Here is a 21,951-nt window from a genome sequence, read left to right as displayed (position 1 = left end):
ATTCTGAGACATGACCTTGCCTCTCCCAAAATGAAGTAAAAGAATTTTTAAAAAGATTTTATTTATTTATTGTAGAGATAGAGAGCATGTGAGCAGGGGGGAAAGTAGAGGATGAGGGGCAAGCAAAATGTGCTGAGCACAGACCCTGACGTGAGGCTCAATCCCATGAGCTTGAGGTCATGACCTGAGCTGAAATCAAGTCAGAAGCCTAATTGACTGAGCCACCCAGGTGCCCCAAAATGAAGTAAAAGAATTAAATGCATTCAGATGTTAGGAGCTGCTATGGCCTCAGCTTCTCTGCCTCAGACCTAGACAAGTAGAAATAGTTGCTCTGAGGACAAGACACCCAAACCTACTATCAAAATATAGGGCAGCAGAGGGATGAGCAAGTGTTAATTTAAGTTAGCTAATATTATTGGGCACCTACTATGAACTAATCCCTGTGTTTGGACATAGTGAGAACAAAAATATATAAGAGTCTCTACTCTGGAGCATCCCAGAGTCTAGTCTAATGGGAGGAGACATTTGGGAAGAAAGTGTAATATGTGAAGTCTAAAGTGAGGTGAAAACCTACTGGTATTGGAAGTCAAATGAGGGACATTTACTTCAGGGATTATTTCTTCCTGGAAACCTTTCTTGAATCCCTAGGTTGGGCTTAGCCTTATAGACTGCATTTGGCCAATGTGTCAGGGGATAGAGGTAGGAAGCAAGGGATGTTCCAAGCAAAGAGAGTAGGAGAAGCAAAAGTTCAGAGATGAGAAACAAGGTTAGTGTGGGGAACTAAACACAAAATAAAGTTCTGGACAAGGGACGTCAAGAGATAAGATAGGATTCTTGTAAGCCTAGGGAAAATGATTTCTCAAGGTAGAGGTACATAAAGTAGACAAGTTGGGAGTGACGGGGAAAGGACTGTCCCAGTCAGGAAACACATGAACTCCACTCCTGGGTATATCTGCTTGTCCATTACAGTTCATTTATAAGAAGGTGGGGCAGCCTCCAAGAATTCCTTACTCCAGCATACCATAGCAAATCCGAGTGTTCCATGGGAGAGTCCATTTCTCTGCCTGGTATCTTGGGAGAACCAGGGCTATCTAGAACAATTAATATAGGCATAGAAGGCAGGTAGCTCCCCTTCCAAGGCTTGCTTGCTGAGTAAGATGATTAGGCTAGATGACCCAAGAGTAAATCCTGTCCATGAGTTCTTGAAAAAGACTCATTCTGGTAAGAAATGCCAGTGGGATCTTGACTGGTCATAGCACTTTAGATATCTGTGTTTCATCTGTTGGAGGTTATTTGTGAATGTTTATTATTCTTGCAAAGCTGTTTATTCAACAATGCATGAAGGCCATTCTCTGTATCTACTCTCTGCTCAGTGTCAGCATTCAGAAGCAAATAAGACACCACCTATCATTCAAAACTTTAATGGCTTATACAGCATGGTGGGGTATCTGCTTCTGGCATATCTGATATGTAGGTATTATGTTTGCAAGTAATGGAATTTTGATCATGGTTTTGGCAGATCAAAGAAACTGCACACTTTTTCATACTTGCACCTTAATATCAAATGATAAGTATTTTTGTATAATAAACAAGAATTACGTTTGTTAATATTATCAATTATATATTCTTTTAATCTTTTTATTGGATTAAAATGAATCTGGATTTAACACTGGCATAGCAATATAGTTCAGAGTTGAGAAATTTACCCTTTCCTCAAGTTGAAGGAGGATACAAGTAACTTTTTTATTGATAGTTACATGTAGAATTCTATAGTAAAGATAGAACATGTGGCAAAGTAGATCCATTTTTTAATTTTTATTTTTTATTCTTAAAAATTACAATGAATTTTAACTCATTCCAGAACCATAGCAGCATGTACTGAAGGGTAGGGGTAGGACAAAAGAACTGAGAGAAATTTTCCCCAAGTACACAAACCATTTACTGAGCACAAGGCAACAGCTCATCAAAGGCTAGGGACAGAATATCAGGGTAGAGAGGGAACTTCCAAGCTGCAGAAAGTTGAGAGCAATGCTGGAGAGAAAAAGAACTCAGTGATTCAAAAAGTAGGCAGCTTACATTTTCTATGTAAAGAACAGAGAATTCCCCATTGGACAAATTCCAAGGCCTTCACTGTTGATAAAGGAATCATCCTTATCTTCCTTCATGACATTTGAAATTAGTGGCAAAATAAATTTAACTAAAGCTTCAAAAAACCCCAGACCCAGCTTAACTACAGATTAGATTGACTTAGCCTCCACCATAAAGGACTGATATAGGAAGAGGCGTGAACTTTTCTCAGAGAAAATATCATTTGCTACATTCTCTACTGTTCTTTGTCACATAATATTCAGCATATAATAAGAAATCATGAGATGAAAAAAAATCATGAGATGTACTAAAAAGCAATAAAATATGCCTCATAATTAAGAGAATATTCAAAAGAATCAGATCCACAGATGACACAAATGTTGATCAGAAAGGGTAAACATAAAAGAAATTTCTTTAAGAGATTATTAACCATTTAAAGCAAAATTTAAAACAATATATTATGGGATTTACAATATATGTGTAAGTAAAATAGATGACAATAAGAATATAAAGAATGTACAAGTGGACAAATGGCATTATAAAATTTACAAACTCTAACTTTGTTGTGAAGTAATGTAATATTATTTCAGGGCAGAATATGAAAAAGTTAAGGATGCATGTTGGTAGAGCTAGAGTAATCCATAGTCATAGGAAAAAACTCAATAAAATCTGAAATCAATAGAAAAAATATAGTAAAATTATAGAAGTATTCAATTAATGGAAAAGAAAACAGGAAATGAGCAACAGAAGAATAAAAACAGCTAAGACAAATTTAAAAATAATACAAAGATGGTAGGCTTAAATCCAACCATACCAATAATTACGTCAAATGTAAATGAACTAAACACTTTATTTAAAAGGCAGAGATAGTCAGACTGCATAAAAAATTAAGACCCAAATATATGCTATCTAAAAGAGAAAAAATTTAAAATATAATTACACTGACTGGTTAAAAAGAGATGGAAGAAAGTTATACCATGCAACAATAAATATAAGCAGTCAGTATGGTTATACATCAAAATAGAATTTATAAAATATTGAATGGTAGTGAAGATAAGCAACTAGAACTTCTATAATTTTCTGATGAGAGAGCAAAATCATATAGCCACTTTATAAAATTGTTTGCCAGTTTCCTATAAAGTCGAATATACATTACCCAGGAACCAGCAATTTTACCCCCTAGGTATTTACACAAGAGGAATGAAAACATATGTCCACAAAAAAAACTTGTACAAAAATGTTCATAGTAGCCTTTGTTATAATAACTTCAAACTGGAAATAACCCAAATATGCATAAATAGGAGAATGGAAAAACAATTTTTGATATATTTACTCTGTGAAGTACTACTCAACAGTAGAAACCAGTAAACTACTAATACATGCCACACAGGGAGTGTGGCATCTTACAATGAAAAAAAAAGGCAGATGCAGAAGAATATATTATGGTGTGATTCCATTTATATGAAGCCTGAGAATAGACAAAATGAATCTATAACAATACAAATCAGAAAATATTTGCTTCTGGGGATGGGAATGGTTGACTGAAAGGAATGACTATGGAAAAAATTTTTATCTTGGTTTGGGTGGTGGTTACAGAGGTGCATGCAATTTTGAAAATGCGCCAAAATATTCTCTTATGACCTATCCATTTTACTGTATGTAAATCATATCTCAAAAATTAAAATAATAACTTGATCGAATACCTTTAATATACATAGCATTGTATTAAGATGTTGAATCATGATGGTATTATTCAAAGATTAATAATAATAACAATCGATTATCAACTGGCTACTATGTACCGGTGTTAATACACTTTATTGGTATAAACTTTATGAATCCTGTATGCCAATAGTGCCTCCATTTTACACACAAGGAATTGAATTATAAAATTAAAGAGATTTCCCCATTGTCACAGGGCAAGTGCAAGAAAGAGTTGACATTTGAATCTGGTTTTATCAGACTCCAAAACTTTAAGTATTAGTTTAAAATGGTATCTGGCAATTTCAGACATACGAGGACAGAAATGCCTTCCATACCATAAAAATCTACTCAAGCTTTCTGAGAAATATGTCAAAATAAAAGAATCCAAGAATGAAGATGAGGTTTTAAAATAAATAGCAGTAAACATTGAAATGTAGCTATGTGAAAGTATTTTATTGAAAAATGAAGTGCATATTTAAATTTTTTAATATAATAATCTGGATCTAAAGTTCCAAATTATTTCAACAAAAATTGGAGGAGAGTGCCATGTAAGGAAAGTAAAGCAATTTCATTGTTGTTATGGGAAAAGGATGTTGTTTCATTCTAGACACTGATTGCAATAGACAAAGATTGGAATATTAAGATTGGAATTTGTATATGCATAACTTCCAAATCACTAAAAGAATAAAAAAGAAGCATATAGATTAATCTAATATCAAAATAGATGAAAAGTGAAGAAGATTTAAAAAGGAAATATCCAGGAAAGCACTAACATTGAAAACATAATACAAGAGAAAACCAACTATATTACTTTCAAAATAAATGTGAATGGATTAAACTCTGAAAGAATGTGAAGGTGAGACAAACAAAATCCAACTGTAAACTACTTTAAAAATCTACACTTGAAATAAAATGACACAGAAAAGTTTGATATAAATGAGTGGACAAAACCCACCCCCTAAACCAAAAAAACATCTGAAAGTTAGTCTCAAAAATCTAAAATAGCTACAAATCCATATTAACAATTAAGCTGTGTATGTTAAGAGGAGATAACTTAAAAGTTCTCCTCTTAAAGAATAATTTGTAAAAAAAATTTAAAAATAATAAAATAAAAATAAATAAATAAATATAAAATAAAATCAAAAAGAAAGAATAATTTGTAACTATGTGTGGTGACGGACATTAACTAGACTTATTGTGATAATCATTTCACCATATATATGTATAAAATTATTCTGTTGGATACCTGAAATGAACACAATTTTAATATAATTTTATCTCAATAAAAAATAAAAATAAAAGAGAATGGATATGATTGTTTATATACCATTAATATACACAACACATGCACAGTAGTCTTAGGAAAATAAAGTGCAAAATTGCAATCTTGGTGGAAGATTTCAATGACTGCTTAAAAAATAAAGAATAAATGATATATAAGATATAGCCATATACAGAAGATTTTAATGTTAGTATCAATAAGCTGGATTCAATAGATATTGAAAATTTTATCTTATTATTATAGAATACTCAATATTATCAACCCTAACAGAAAAACTTGATCGTATTCTGGTCCACAAAGAAAATCTCAGTAACTTCCAAAAAGCAGAAATTTTATAGACCACCATGCAATATTATCTGACCACAGGCAATAAAATTAGGAATTAATCATAACAGCTAACTAAAAATAAATACAACTCCTTATAAATGAAAAAGGAAACCCTTATGTAACTTGATGTAAAGAGGAAATGAAACTTTCACTGACGTGCTAGATACTAACTACCCTGAAAATTCTACTTTTCAGAACTTCACCGGATGCATTTTCATTTAGGTCGGAAGCAAATCAGAAATGCTGCCATCCCTACCGCAGTTTATTACTGCTATAAAATTTCTTATCAAGGCAGCTAATAAGAAATGGAAATTTAAAAATGAGTGCTGGAAACCAGAAGCCATGCCTGAAGAGTTCCTCTGCAGGAGCTTAAAAAACTTTTTGTCTGTAACTCGTGGCAAAATACTCACATTGCTTCATGACATAGCACAGGATTTACACGCTTATGGCAGAAACAAAAGATTCACCAAACTATGAACATTGCACGCTAATTAATACTCTCTTACTCTATTCTATTATGGTTTTTTAAAAAATACTGATTAACAAGCCATAAATTGGTTTCACTGTCCACTATGGATCACTATTGGTTTCCATTTGGAAAACACCAATATGAGCCATATGCCTGGGGGTGAATCCCTGAGTCCCTCCCATCCTTTGAGAATAATGTAGTTAGGTGATATTCACACAATTTTTATTGTATGCATGCTTCGCCTTGCAGACCACTTCTAGGAACAGATTCTAAGAAAGTTGTGTACATAAGCATCTTTATTACACTGCTATTTATAAAATAAAGAAGTAATTTAAATATTTGGCAATAGTTGCGTGGTTGAATTAGATGCAGGCATTAAAATCATCATGTCATCTGTATGCATTAGCATAATATTTCAGGTGAGAGGCTAGTAAGTAGTATGTAAAGGGTGATCTCATTTTTTTTTAATTTTTTTTTATTGGCGTTCAATTTGCCAACATATAGCATAACACCCAGTGCTCATCCCACCAAGTGCCCCCCTCAGTGCCCGTCACCCAGTCACCCCAACCCCCCCGCCCACTTCCCCTTCCACTACCCCTTGTTCATTTTCCAGAGTTAGGGGTCTCTCATGTTTTGGGGTGATCTCATTTTTATAAATATTTAAAGCCTATTTGTTTCCGGAGAAGAATGGAAATAAATGTAACATGAATCGAGGAAATGAATAGAAGAAAATGAATTTAAGAAAAGGCAAATTTTTTGGCTGGCTTGGTAGACATTTTTGGGCTGAGTTGAAGTCATTCTGAACCCCCTCCTCCCTTTCCATCCCTTACTGTAGAAGGAGGAAAGCTCTCTTACTTCCCCAGAGTCTCTTGTGGCTAAGAATGGTCATATGACCCAAGGAGCATGAGCTCTGCTGAGGAGCTAAGGGTGGGAAGCGTTGCTTCCTTATGAAAGATAAAGTGTTTTGCTGGCACTGCCTCTTTCTGTCTTTTCCAGTTTGGAATGCAGCTTATGAAGGTGTGATCCCTGGACCCCCAGCAGCCATCTTGAAACCATGAGGTAACATGTATGAAGATAAAAAAGTAAATATGCCAAACCGTAGCCAAAGGATACAACAGACCAGGGTTTTTAAAATGTGGTTGTTAAGCAGATGAACCTCATAAAGCACTTCTTGTAACGTGATGCAAAGATTCCCATGTGTGTATCCATTGTTCACTATTAGCTAGAGTTTCTATTACTTGCAGCAGACAATTCCTAACTGATTTAGAAGGATTGTGGTTGATTTTTAATTCTTACTATTATTTATTGAATTGAACCAAGTTTACTCAAATATCTTATTTTTTAGGAAACCAAAAATGTATTTTTTACTGATAACTTTCCATTTCTCGCATACAGATTAAGACACAGTTTTATTGTATTACTATCCAGTTTTTAAAAATTACAAATAAAGCTGACATAAACATTCTTGTATATGTCCTTTAATGCACTTAGGTATGCATTTCTGTTGGAATATATGTAGGGGTAGAATTACTAGATTTGGGGTATGCATATGTCCAACTTTATTATATAAATCCAAAGAGCTTTTAAAAGCTGTTTTTATTAGTTTGTTTCTATCAGCACTTTATGAGATTTCCAGTTTCTCCCTCCTTGTCATCACTTGGATTTGTCAGTTTTATTAATGAACCATTTTCCATTTTGGTGGGTGTATAGAATTATCTCACTGCAGTTTTATTTTGCATTTTTCTAATAAATAATAATGTCAAGTATTTTTAGCTATGTTTACTGACCACTGGGATACCTGGTTATGTAAAGTGTTGGCTCAAATCTTCTAGAGTTTTCTATTGAGTTGGCTATTTTTTGTAGGAGTTGTTCATATATTCCAGATATGAACTTCTTTTTGTTATACCTGCATTTACTCTCTAATTTTTTTGCCCTTAATGGTGTCTTTTCAAGAAGTTCCCAATTTTCAAAAAGTTCTCAAGAAGTTCTACTTTCTTAGTCATTTTTCTATATTGTAATGCTATTTTTTTCCTGTTTAAGAAAAATTTTTCTTACCTGAGATCATGAGGATATTATATTCACCTATGTTTTCTTCTAGAAACTTTGTGTTTTACATTCTGCATTTAGATCTACAGTCCACCTGGAATTACCCAGAACTAATTTTTATGGATAGTGTTAGATAGGAGTCTGGATACACACACACACACACACACACACACACACACACACACATTCATACACCTTCAATAGGCCTCATAATTTTTTGAAAAGATTATCCTTCATTACTGCTCTAAAGTGTCACCCTTGTCATAAATCAGATACGATAAGTCTGTTCAAGAATAAACTAGGGGCTGGGCGCCCAGGTGGCTCAGTGGTTTAGCGTCACCTTCAGCCCAGGGCATGATCCCAGGATCGAGTCCCACGTCAGGCTCCCTTCATGGAGCCTGCTTCTCCCTCTGCCTGTGTCTCTGCCAATCTCTCTCTGTCTCTCATTAATTAATTAATTTTTTTTTTAAAGAATAAACGAGGGGCACCAAGGTGGAGCAGTCACTTATGCATCCAACTCTTGGTTTCCCTCAGGTCACGATCTATCTCAGGGTCATGAGATTAAGGGCTGGATAGGGCTCCGTGCTCAGCATGGAGTCTGCTTCAGATTCTCTCTCCCTCTCCCCTCTCCCCCTGTCCCTCCCACTCATGCTCTCTCTCACATAAATAAATAAATGAATCTTTAAAAAAAAATCTAAACTTTACTCTTAGTCTATGTGTCTGCTCTTGTATAAATACCATTTTGTGTTCACTGTTGTAGTTTCAAAAGTCTATATTCAATGGAGTAAATCTTACAGTTTTACTCTCTGACTCAAGATTGTTTTTGCTATTCTTGATTCTGCATTTCCATATCAATTTTAGAATTGACCTGTCAATTCACACACACACACACACACACACACACACACACTGCTGGAATTTTGATTGGGATTACACTGAATCTAGAGATCAACTTTGGGAAAGTTGACAGAATATTAAGACTCCCAGCTCATTAACATAATATATTCCTCCACTTTTTAAGCTCTTTTTATATTTCTCTAAATAATTTTCTTTTTTTTCTCTAAATAATTTTCTAAGTAAAGTTCTCAAGCCATTTTTGTTAGATTTATTCCTTTATTTTTTTGGTTTTTGATCCTACTGTAAATGATATTGGTTTTTGAATTTCATTTTCTGTTTTTTTCTTCCTAGTATATACAAATACAATTGTTTTAAAATATTGACCTTAATCAAAAGACTTATTAACTCTAAAAGTGAGTTCTTTTGATTCTTGCAGAGTAATTTAGAATAATGGCAATTTTTTTCCTTCTTTTTGTTTTATTTTTACTCCTGCCCTCCCCATTCATATCCCCCACCTGGATAGGACCTCTAAATCTAATTTCAAATATAAGTTATGGTAGGAGGCATCCTTATCTCATTCCTGAACCCATTTACTATCAACTATTATGTTTACTGTAGAGTTTTTGGTAGTTTTTTTTCAGATTAAGGAGGTATTTTACTAGTTACTCAGAGTTCATTCTTATAAATTCCATTTTCATTTACTAAGAGTTTTTTATGAATGGTTGTTGATATTTATCAAATAGTGTTTATGTGTCTATGAAAATGATCAATTTTTTTTACTTTTATTCTGTCACTGTTGAGTTACATTGATAGATTTTAAAATATTAAACTCTCTTTTATTCTTGTAATAAACCCAATTTGGTTGGCATCTGTTATACTATTTACGTATTGATTAATTTAATTTACAAATATTTTGTTCAGAGTTTTTACATCTATGTTCATGAAAAAGGTTGTCCTGTAATTTGACTTTCTCTTTATATCTCTGCCATATTTTAGTATCAAGCTTATGCTGACTTCATTATGTATGTGATTTATCATTATACATTCTCTGAGTTTGTGTAAGACTGATGTTACTTTTACATGCTAGAAAACTTCATTAGTGGAGGCCTCTAATAGTGTGGGATTCTGCTAGGAAAGATTTTTAAAGATTTAATTTAAAAATAGATATAGAAGTATTCCAATTTTTGGGATGCCTAGATGGCTCAGTGGTTGAGTGTCTGCCTTCGGCTCAAGGAGTGATCCCAGGATCTGGGGATCGAGTCCCACATTAGGCTCCCTGTGAGGAGCCTGCTTCTCCCTCTGCCTATGTCTCTGCCTCTCTCATAAATAAATAAAAAATCTTTTTCAAAAAAGTATTCCAATTTTCTGTTTCTTTTTGTTCATTTGGTAACTTTTCTCCAGAAATCTATTTCATTTACATTGTCAAATGCATTGGCATAACATTTTTAATAGTATTATTTTACTGGCTTTTTAATGTCTGTAGGTTCATGCCTCCTTTTCCACTTTATTATTGGTTATTCGTGTCTTCTCTTTTTCTTTTCTTGATAAGCTTTATCAAGGTTTCATCCATTTTATTAGTTTTTTTTCTTTAAAAAAACAATTTTTATTTATTTATTTATTTTAAGAGAGTGCATGAGCTAGGGAGAGGAGCAGAGGCAGAGGGACAAGAGGACTCTGTGCTGAGCACTAAGTCCAATGTGGGGCTTGATCCCATGAACCTGAGATCATGACCTGAGCCGAAATCAAGAGTTGGATACTTAACTTACTGAACCACCCAGGTGCCCCTAGTATTTTTCTAAGAACAAGTACGGCTTTGTTAACACTTTCTTTGGTATGTTTGGTTTCTACTTCATTTCTGCTCTTATTATTAGTATTGCCTTTTTTCCATTTGGTGGAATTTTATTTGCTTTGAGATGGAGACTTAGATTATTGATTTTCAGCCATTTTTTTATCCAATACATGCATGTATGAGTATTGATTTCCTTTCAGGCATGAGTTTAGTTGCATCCCACTTATCCTGCTACATTATATGTAGTGTTTTCACTAACCTTCCATTCAAGCTATTTTCTAAATTTCCACAGTAACTTCTTCTCTGAACCATGAATTATTTAGAAGTCTCTGGTTATTTTCCAAATATATGAGGATTTAAAGTTTTCTTTCTATTATTGACTGTACTTTAATTACACTGTGGTTAGAGAACACATTCTGTATGATTTCACACTTTTTCAATTTGTTGAGAAACGCTTTATGACTAACATATGGTCATTTTTTACAAATGTTCCATGTGCACTTAAGAATAATTTATCAGTTGTTGGGTGCAATGTTCTATTAATGTCAATTAGGTAAATATGTTAATTATGTAGTATAAATTTTCTGTACCCTTCGAATTTTTTTGTTCTTTTATTTTATCAGTTACTGAAAAGAGGTCTGGAAATCAGAATTCTAATATCTATTGTGAATTTACCTATTACTCCTTTCTTTCTCTCAATTTTTGCTTTATTTATTTTGAGATTGTACAATCAGGAGCATTACAATCTAGAATGGTTACATTTTCCTGGTCTATTGAACCTTATATCAACAAAAAGTGTCCTTTTTTATTTTAAAATAGTCTGGATTTTTAGTATACATTGCCTGATATTAGTGTGGCTGCACCACCTCTCTCTTGGTTAGTTTTTTGGGTAACATTTCTTTTTAAAATGTTATTACTTAAAATTTTTCTGCATACTTACATTTAATGTATGTCTTTTATAAGTATCATATATTAGTTTTTGTTTTTGTCCTGATGATCCCCTGATGATATTTTTAATGTAAATGTCTATGAAAGTTTAACAGAGACAAAAAATGAGTGAATCATACTTGCACAGGTCAGTGAATTCCTATAAAGTGAATGCAGCTGTGTAACCAACACATAGATCAGGAGAGGGAACATTACTCTCACAGAGAGGCACCTTCCGGTCCCTGTTCTCCCAAATGTAAACACTATTCTAACAATGTGGATTAGTTTCACCTGCTTTTGAACTTTATGCAAATAGAATAACTCAGATTAACTAAAATAATAAAATATTAGAAAAAAGTAAACTTTTACCTCAGTAATGTATTTACTGATATCTGTTTCAATCAGCCATCTAACTAAATGTCATGTATTCATCAATTGATAGTTTTTCTCTCTTTTCTTGATTTCTTTTGGACTAAGTATGTATTATTATTGTTGTTCCATTTTTCAACCTTTATTAGCTTGCTATGTATATATTTTAAGTAATATCTTCTTGGCATAGGGCCCTAGATATGACCAAAAAAATTGAAATATTGAACTATTCAAGTCTAATATAAATTTGCATTTCTGTGCAAATACAAAGATGTTTGAATACTTTAGAAAGATACAAAGATACTGGAATACTTAAACTCTGAATTTTACATTTCTCCCACCTTCTTTGCTTCTGTTGTCATGTATTTAAATTCTCTATGGATTTTTAAATAATCCAAACATTATTATTATTATTATTATTATTATTATTATTAATTTACTTTTACCTACCTATTTACCCTTTCTGTTGTTCCTCATTCTTTTCTCCTTCTCTGTGCTTCCATCTGTGACCATTTTCTTTCTGCCTAAAGAATTTAGTATTTCCTTTACTCTAAACCTGTTGAATAAATTCTCTGTTTTCTGTCTCTAGAAAAAGTCATTTTTGGTCTTCATTTTTGAAGGTTATTTTCAATGGATATAGAATTTAGGGTTAATCTTTTTTTTTTTTTTTTTTATCACTTTGAGGACCATTCCATTGCCTTTCTGGATTCCAATATTCCTGTTGGAAAGTAAGCTGTCAGTCTTATTATATACCCTTTGAAAAGTTTTCCCTGGCAATTTTTAAGATTTTTCTCATTACCTGTGATTTTCAGTAGTTCTTTTTTTTAAAAGATTTTATTGATTTATTCATGAGAAACAGACAGAGAGGTAGAGACACAGGAAGAGGGAGAAGCAGGCTCCATGCAGGGAGCCCAATGTGGGACTCAATCCTGGGTCTCCAGGATCATGCCCTGGGCCAAAGTTGGTGCTAAACCACTGAGCCACCCAGGCTGCCCTGATTTTCGGTAGTTCTGACATTCACAATATACGTTCCTGTGTTTCACAGAATTTCTTGTATCTGATTTGATATCTCATGTCTGTTTTGGAAATTCCTCAAGCATCTCTCAAGTATTACTTGTGTCTCATTCTCTCTTTCTAATTCATCTGTAGCCTTTTCACCATACCCAATATGTCTCTTATATTCTTTTCACCTTTTCCATTCTTTTGCCCCTCTGTACTTAAGCTGGATAGCTGTCTTCAGTTCTAGAATTCACTTTTTTTAAAAAAATTCTAGTTAGTTAGTTCAAGTCTCCATTTTATCATTTAGTTATTTTATCATGACTCCTTAAAGTACATGTCTGATATGTGAATCATTAGTGGATTTGAGTTTACCATCTGCTTTTTTTCCTCTTGATTTTTCAGTCAAGACTTATCATCTGTTTATTTCTCCCAATTTTTCAGTCAGGCCTTGTTTTCTTGTATTCTGGTTAAATAATTGAATATCGTGTATTATATATGAAAAATTATAGATATCACTTGCCCCTCCATAGTTGTTAATCTTCTTCTAGAGAGCAAATGGTTTGCTTTCAATGGTCACCTAGGCTATGGGCAGACTCTCTCAATTCACAGTGGGTTAAGATGATTCAAAACTCACCTCTGTCTTTATGAAGGCTTCAGTCCTCAAAAAGTCTACTTCCTTTGCCCATGTCTAGCTCATTCTTATTGTTAGAATGTTGCCCTTTATTGTTCAACTAAAGGTCTGGGATATTTACTAGGTCTCTTCTCCTTGGTGGACTATGAACTCCAATTTTTGTCATTTCTCCCATTCTGTAAGTCTATCAAAAGCTCAGTTCAGTTTATTAGCCTCTCAACTGCTTTTGAGATCAGTATTTCACTGGAGAGGAGACATGATACCAATTGTCAGATATACCTCATTTTCTAGGTCTTGGTATGTCTCTGATCCATTATGTACATGCACATTCACACATAGTCCAGCAGCTTTTCTAGTTTTTGCTGGAGAGAAGAGTTATTTCAAATACAACTTAGCCTGTCATTCTACCAAGAGAAACATCAAATCTCAATAAATAAATTTTAAACATAAAGAGTTATATTTTCTTAGAAACACATCTTATAATGAAAAGAATAGGGATGCTTTTAAAAATCAATTCATATATCCATGGATGAATATGTCTGATCTTTAGAATAAGGCAAATAGAATCCATTCTATTCCTATTTATTAAATCTCAGTGCTAAGAGAGTTGTTCACGTAAATAGGTAGATGGAGATAGAAGTAGTTTGTTATATCAATATCATTTAATTCTTTGAACTGCTTCTTTGAATGCCAAGATTCACATAGTGATCTATCATCATAAATTTTTAAATGATGTTTCAGCCAACAACTCAATTAAGTTTTTCCTAAATAACTTAAAAGTAAGCAGAGGAAAATACTTGCTTGTTTAATAAAGTTTTGTAATTTTATCACCAGATGTATTCACATACTCAACACCTACACCAATATTTTGACCTGTCCCTTTCTTTGGTATCTAAAGGCTTTCATCTATCAGAGCAATGCACTTTAGTAAGGTTCCAGATGGCTGAGGGGTATTCCTTTCTTATGTAAAGTATGGAAAGGGCATGTTTTTAGTCAAGACAATATGTGCAATGCGCATGAACATTAAGGATCTTATAATTGATTTCCTCAAAAGAAATCTTGCTCTTGTAAATCCCAGGGAACCAAGTCTGAAGACCCCTGAAATATGAAACCAGGCAACAATAGCTCTAGTCTATAGGAACTGTAATGTTCAGAAAGCAGTTGGGCATGAAGTGGGGAGGGGTGGGTTGGGGGTGACGTATGACTGATGGATGTATAATTTATTCTCCTGTAGTTGTCCCACAACTGAAGCTCTGTGAGAAAACAGAGAGAAAGAAACTTCACAGCAGAGCAAATGAGAGCATTATCATTTGTTATCTACTCAGGTCATCAGAGATCCAGATGATGGAGTGAAAGGATCGTATCTCAGTCCATCAGAGATGCTCTGAATCCAAGCCCTGCAAACACAGTTAATTTTGATAGAAACTATATACCTCCCTGTGCCCCTGAGAAGGAATTAAACCAGTACCCAGGTGGACAGAAACTGGGACAAGTGTAATCCTTCTGCTCTGTCCACCAGAATGGTTTCCCCTTAGTGAGATCTCAAAAGGCAGACACATCTACCATACCTCTAATCCTATAACCCACAATGAATAAATGACTGGCAAAGGAAATAGCTAGCAAGAGATGATAGCCACAATACAGTGGAACATGAAATTAATGAAACTGGTGGTATTAGAGAGAACAAGGTTAATTATTCCCAGGTGAATTAGTGTTTAGTGAATTGTTTTGTTTTCTTTAGTCTTTATCTGATGGAAATCAGCAGACTGGTGGTGGTGATGGGAGGTGTTGTGTGGATCCCATGAGATCTATAATCAGGGGTCTGAGGGCCCTTTCCAGATCTATCGCAGGCCCAATTTGTGAAAGAGGGTGTGTTGCTCAACCTCTGAGTCTGCTGTCTTCAGGCCATTTCCATGACTTCAGAAGGAGCATGGGACCTAGTCGGCTAAGGTCACTGCAGGTCACCTCAACATGACTGAGGAAAACAGGATTCCTGGATCTCTGTATAGGGATTTGTGGGGAAACAAAGGCAATCGCCTGAATCTCACAGTTTAAAAGATCAGCTGGGAACTCTGGAGTAAGATTTTAGTTTCACAAACACCATGAGGGCATGTTTTGGCTTTACTCCATCTTGTTTCCTCCCCATTCCCAGGGAACTTTGAAGGGAACTGCCTTAATTACGGTTCACTTTTAAGACCTCATCTTATCTCATCTTGTCTAGAATCCACCTTCCTGCTGGATATTCCAACCTCACACTGGATGAGTATCCTCTTCTACAACCTAATAAAAATATCCTTTGTCAGAGGGAACTTAATGAACAAAGAGGGTCACCACTAAGCCCACACTTGATTTTTTTAAAAAGGCATTTCTTTTTAAAAACACTTAACTACCATCCAACAGAAACTTATTTGAATATACCTATGTTGTTACAACAACATTTGACTGCCAGGGACCAAAATGTTATCAAAATAGATATGCAAATCTATGATGTCTATTATGTTAGCAATGCTCCCATGGACATGGCATCCTTGCACGACTCACAGCTTTCAGAGCCCTTCATGGAAGCCTCACATCAAACCCCTTTATTTTACAAAGAAATCAAGTTTACAAAGAATTATTTAACAAAGAATCTCAGATGGGAGAAGTGAATGTCCCAAGGTCTCCTGGCCGGCTAGTAATCAACTCTCCCAGCTGTGGTACTTTTCTACTATGCACACTGCTTTCCTGTCTGATCCTTGCTTCCTGGCAACTCTCTCTAAGGACCACCAAGTTGAGCCCATAAAAAAATCACATTTCTCCAACTTCCAAGAGCACAGGTCTCGCCTTCCAAGTACAGCTCAGCTTGCCAACTTTGACACATCTTGTAACAATAACCCCTGTGACTGCATTTTATGTGATATGAGGCAGGTGTACAACTGTTGAATACATGTCTCAAGAGAGCTTATTAAAACAGCTAAGCCAATTAACTCTCTTAGAAACATGTAACCTTTTCCAGGAAAATACATCTGAGGCACAGGAGCTTGTGGGAACAAGTCCTTAGGGAAAGTGTGGCCTTTGATCTCAGAGACCCTTTCCTCAGGGTTGGCCTGGCCCACAGAGCTAGGACACCTCTGGTGATGGCTCTCTTCTGATGTAGGGAGGAGGCGGTGGGCTGGCCAGAGCACAAGATGCCACTGAAGACTGCTTTTGTGTGCAGGAGCAGAAAGCAAGCCCAGGAGACAAATGAGACAAGAAACAACTCACCCATTAGAACAGATTCCAAAAACTCAACTAAAAATGACTCACTGGGCATAAAAAGTGACTAATGGGAAACCAAGGTGAAAAGGAATATATGCCTAACCCTAGCTAAGTTTCCGTGTTAGGAAGGCAGTGGGGAAACCACAGCAAAGCCTAATGAAGCCAAAGGTGAAGCTTTAATCTCTGCATCTACTAGTTAGCTTTAGATGGGGAAAATCTCCAGCCCAGGGTTAAGGACAGCACTTCCTCCAAGTGGGACCAGGTGAGAAATGAATGACTGCTCCTGGAATGATCCCCCTGGGTGCCCCCTCATACAAGTTATCAGCAGTGTCTCTGGGTCTGGCACATGCTTCAAGATTATCTAAATCTTGCAATTGATTACATGATTACAGTGACATCATGCTCCCCTCAAAGGAAGCCATCCTGACTTCCACACCACATGGTATTCCCAAAGTCTTTTTCTCTGAGTAGGTGGTTTCCTGGTATTTAGATCATAGCAGACTAGATCTACTTAAGAGGCAAGATGCTAATGAGTCCTCTATTGCAGACCTCAGCCCTATCAGCTAGGTTGCTAGAACTCTAGCACCTATCCGGGGATCCCTCATCCCCCCACTCCCAAATCTGAGCTGTGGTCTCCAAGCCTTACAAACAGCTCTTTATCCCCATATATATGGAGGAACTTTGGTCTCTTCAACATCTGGGATGGTTCTGAGCCACTACTGGGAATATCTGGGACCAGAACTGAGTGCTGTGTGGAGGCCCTGCAAAGTCACTTCTCTGCAATCCTTGGGCAAACAGCCTGTGGCCTGTCCAATGGCCACACAGCCCAGCATTATTAGGCTCTACCTCTGCATGTGGTCCTGTGTATGCTAATCCTGTCCATGGTTCCTGTCCCCCAGCCCTAAGACATTGAACAGACAGGATCTGTCTTTTTCTCTGATGACCCAGTGGTCAGCCCCCTCTGTCTACCCCTTTCCTGGATACATGCTCCTCCTGTTCCTTACTGGCCTGATGACCTATCCCAGAATTCTCTTAGTGATTTAAAGTAGGGCTTTATTTCACTCTGTGGTGTTTGCTGCAAATGTATATTTGAATTCTTGATGTCACCTTGCAGCTGTATTTTGGGCTAAGAGTGGCCTGGATCAGAGGGGTCCCCCTTAGTGACTTAAAATGGGTATAAACTGAAGATCCCTTTTTAGAATCTAGGAGGGCAGGGGGTGTATTAGTGACTCAACATTTACTCTGGTCAGATTTTCTACATGTCTTATCTCATATCACATGCCAACAAGCCTGAGTGGTGCGTATGGTCGTTCCTGTAGGATAGATAACAGAACTGGAGCACAGAGAGATTAAGTGACTGTCCCCAGGTCCCACAGTGAGGGAGGAGCTGAATTGGTCTAGAGCTCCATTCTGGCTCTTTATAAATTTCCGTGAGGTTTCCCAAGTGCTTCAGTGAAGTGCTGGAAACACCACAGGAAGGTTAGGGAGGGACTGAGCTCCCCCCACACAAGGAACTCTGGTGGGGTCAACATGCTGCCTTTTTGTCCCAACACAACAAAATCCCTTTGGCAAATAGCCAGCCACCCACAGACCCCCCTGGGGGAAGGCATAGCAGACGTGGCTGGGCCTACCTGCCAACTTAGAGAACTTTGGGACCAGCAAAGCCTGCAGCACAGATCCAGGAGGAATGCTACAGGACTGTTCTTAGCCACCAAAAATTAAGACTCTAGCAATCTCTACTGAAGGCTTGTTTAATACAGGAGCACTAATGTTGGGCCCTTTCTTCACTTTGCCAGGTCCCCTCCCTCCGAATCCCCGCTGGCTCTGCTCTGGGCAGTTGGGCTGGCAAGCCTGGGAGGGACAGTGGCTGCCCCAGCAGCACAAGACCCTCCCCAGCCTGGGCCAAAGCTCAGGTACAGGCAGGGGACCTGGCATGGGACCTGGAGTCAGACAACCCCCACAGGCAGCCCCACTTACTGGCTTCTTGGCTGCATGTTCTCTCTGGAACTTCCATTTCCTTCACTAAAACGGGGATAAGAGCAGTCATTTCTCATGATTGTCCTGAGGATTTAATAAAGGGATGCGTGTGAAGTGCATGGTTCACTTTAGATCCTCAACCCACCCCGTTTCTTTTCCTTGCCAGCATCAGAGAAGGCCAAGGTGTCTTGATTTCAAACATCCCAGAGCAGAGTGGCCCCGGAGGGTTCCCTAGTCATGACTAGGGCAGGTAAAGAGGATTCCCATGACAGTTTAACTAAGCTGGGGACAGTGAGAAGGGCCAGGGACCGCACATCGGGTGGCAGGTACCAGACAAACAGCCGAGGGTCTTAGGGCAATGGCTCTCAGCTCTGGCTGCACAGGAGTCAGTTGGGGGAACTTTTGCGCACATTGATACAAGAGCCTTCACCCCAAACCAGTTGCCCTGGAACCTCTGAGCGTGCAGCCTGCACACTGGTATTTTATAACAGCCTCATGTGGTTCTTACCTGCACCCAGGGTGGAGAATCTCTTCTGAGGAGGGAGAAACAAGGACAGAAACTTAAAAAATATAATTGCCTCTTAGCAGGCAAGAAAAGAGGACCCCACAGGGAGTACAGAGGATCGTTGGAGGCCACCTGCAGGAGCTGGTACTTGAGGTGGGCATCCTACTGAATAAGGAGTTCCGATTGCACTCTGCTAACCCCAGGAAAGAACCCTGGACTCAGACACTGCCCAGATTGGGAAGGGGGAGGGGGTGCAGCTTTCTCCCCAGAGTTCTCTGGTAAGACCTCTGCAGGAAGAAGGGTCCTCCCTGGGGCAACCAAGCCTGCCCAGACACTTGAGGCCAGAGTCCAATGCCTGGGCTGATGCAGAGAGCAAGTGGGGGTGGTGAGGCTCTGCAGAGCTTCCGAGCCTCCCACACCAGCATCAGCTCAGGCCAGATGCAGCTCTCCCTGAGAATTAACCTTGACCCCAAACAAGCTCTGGAGCTGGCAAAATGCCAAAATCAGCCCAGAGAGAGGCCACTGATCCTGATCCTGAAGCACAAAACTTTCTTCCTCATTGGGTCCTACCCAATAATTCCCATAGTTCCTTTAAACTAGCAAGACACCGGGAGTTGTTAGAATAAAATACTGTCTACCCTGAGATACCCCATCATTAGCCTCAGCTGAAATCTCTCCATGGGATCAGCTGGCAGCAGGGGCACCGAGAGAATGGGAGGCAGGTGGTACACAGGGCGGGCCAGGGCTCAGGGACCTGTGTGGCTGGCGTGTCGCTTAGGAGGCCAGACGGGGTGGGGTGCAACAGTGAGCCCTGAGCACCCCGGAGACGGAGGGTGAACGCCCAGCCCTTCCAAGTCCTAATGATGGCAGGAACAGGAGCCCTGAAAATCCAGTTCCCTTGTTCTGAGTTGCAATAATCCAGAGTCTTGCTTCTGGCACATTTGCCTCCTCACTTAGTCTAATAAATGTGGGGGGTAATGTCTGTCTCTCACATTTCCCTTCTTATCTTCTTTTTCGTCCTCCCCCCTTCCCTTCTGCTTTGGTCTGTTTGGGGTATGGTAATAAAATGCCATTGACTGGGTGGTTTAACCAACAAACATGTATTTCTCTCATTTGCTCTGGGAGATGGGAAGTTCAAGACCCATCTATTCTAACAGATTCGGTGTCTGGTGAGGCACCTCTTCCTGGTTTGCAGAGGGTCACCTTCTAACCGAGCGGTGAGAGAGGGCTCTGGTCTCTTCCTCATCCTCTAAGGGCACTAATCCCAGCATGGAAGCCCAATCCTCATGACCTCATCTCAACCTAATTGCCTCCCAAAGGCCCTACCCCCAAATACCATCACACTGTGGAGGAGAGTTCCAAGATACAAAATCTGGGGGGACATATTTCTGTCCCCAACAGTGTCTACATCTTTATTTTGAGAGTCAACTGCTGGTCAGGAATACCCATTTTGGACTTTGTGTGAGCAAAAAATACATTTCTATTGGGCTAAGCCACTGAGACTTTAGGGTTTATCTCTTTCGGCAACTGACATTAACTTACTAATACACCCTGTCCCTTGGACTCAAATCCCTTGAGCTGCCATATAAGGTACTTAAAGATCTGGCCATTTCTAGTTTTATATCTCTTCACTCCCACCATAGTCAACCAGCTGCCACCTTGTTTTTCTCCGCAGCTCTGCAAAGATGACATGCCCTAGCTTGCTTTGTCTTTGAGTCACAGATGGCAGTCCTTTCCTCTGCCTTGAATGCTCCTAGAAATCCGTCCTACATTGCTCATCCGATACCCTGTGTCTAGTATAATCAGAGCATCAGCCATAGTGGATGGTAATTGCCGATCTCTCATCTGCCTCCCAACCCGAGGAAATGTGCCTTGTTTCTCGTTAGCAGATATCAACTCTTACTGGAGTTCAAAGCAGTTACTAACCAGAAAAAAAAAAAAGTGTTGGGTTTTTTTCATCATCTTTTCCCGTTTAACTGAAAATTGCCTTTGTGAGAGAAGTCATGCCAAATGTTATGATTTGTATATTTTGTTTTCCTTCAAAACCAATTCTAGATGAAGTATAATAATCACTGTGACTACTACCTTCCAGACTCTCTTGCAGTAGATAGAAATTAAAGGGCACCCTGAGTTATTAATAATAATTATTATTAGTCTAAATTAGAAAATGTTAAAGAGGGACGCCTGGGTGGCTTAGCAGTTGAGCATCTTCCTTCGCTCAGGGCCTGATCTCAGGTCCATGGATCAAGTCCCACACCGGGGCTTCCTGTGAGGAGCCTGCTTCTCCCTCTGCCTATGTCTCTGCCTCTGTGTGTGTGTCTCTCATGAATAAATAAATAAAAATCTTTAAAAAAAAAAAAAGAAAAGAAAAAATGTTAAAGAGGTGAAACTCCTACAAAGTTCAGAGCTTGCCTGTGACCCCCCCACCGCCATGCACACTGATAATGAATCCAGATGCCTTTTGCAGTCCCTGTAATGTCTCTCAACAGTGAGCACTGGTGATGGCCACTCCCATCTTGAAACCGTTTTATTCCTTTGGTTTCTGTAACGAGTGTGTGCCAACAGGTTTTAACTGAGTCTTTTTTTCAGTAACACTTTTCCCTGCTCTCTCAGATGAGATCGAGTCCTTTATTAGAGGCCTTTATAAGGGACATCACTGCTCTTTATTACACATTCTACTCTTCTGTTTGTAATCCTGCTTCTCGAGCCACTCCTTCTTTGTTCCCTTTGCAGGCTCTCCTCCCCATGATCATTAATTTCCTCA

At 37.9% G+C, this 21,951-nt stretch overlaps 1 protein-coding gene across 1 annotated transcript in view; it reads right to left on the bottom strand.

Moving 5' to 3' along the window:
* ENPP6 (ectonucleotide pyrophosphatase/phosphodiesterase 6) overlaps window positions 1–21,951 on the bottom strand; it is a 112,381-nt gene that overhangs the window by 33,986 nt on the left and 56,444 nt on the right. The gene's annotated exons all lie outside the window — the stretch shown is intronic.

This window comes from Canis lupus, chromosome 16, assembly GCF_011100685.1.
Source record: "Canis lupus familiaris isolate Mischka breed German Shepherd chromosome 16, alternate assembly UU_Cfam_GSD_1.0, whole genome shotgun sequence".
In the NCBI taxonomy this organism is placed as follows: domain Eukaryota; kingdom Metazoa; phylum Chordata; class Mammalia; order Carnivora; family Canidae; genus Canis; species Canis lupus.
The sequence above is the reverse complement of the archived record's forward strand: the minus strand, read 5'-3'. Positions and strand labels throughout refer to the sequence as shown.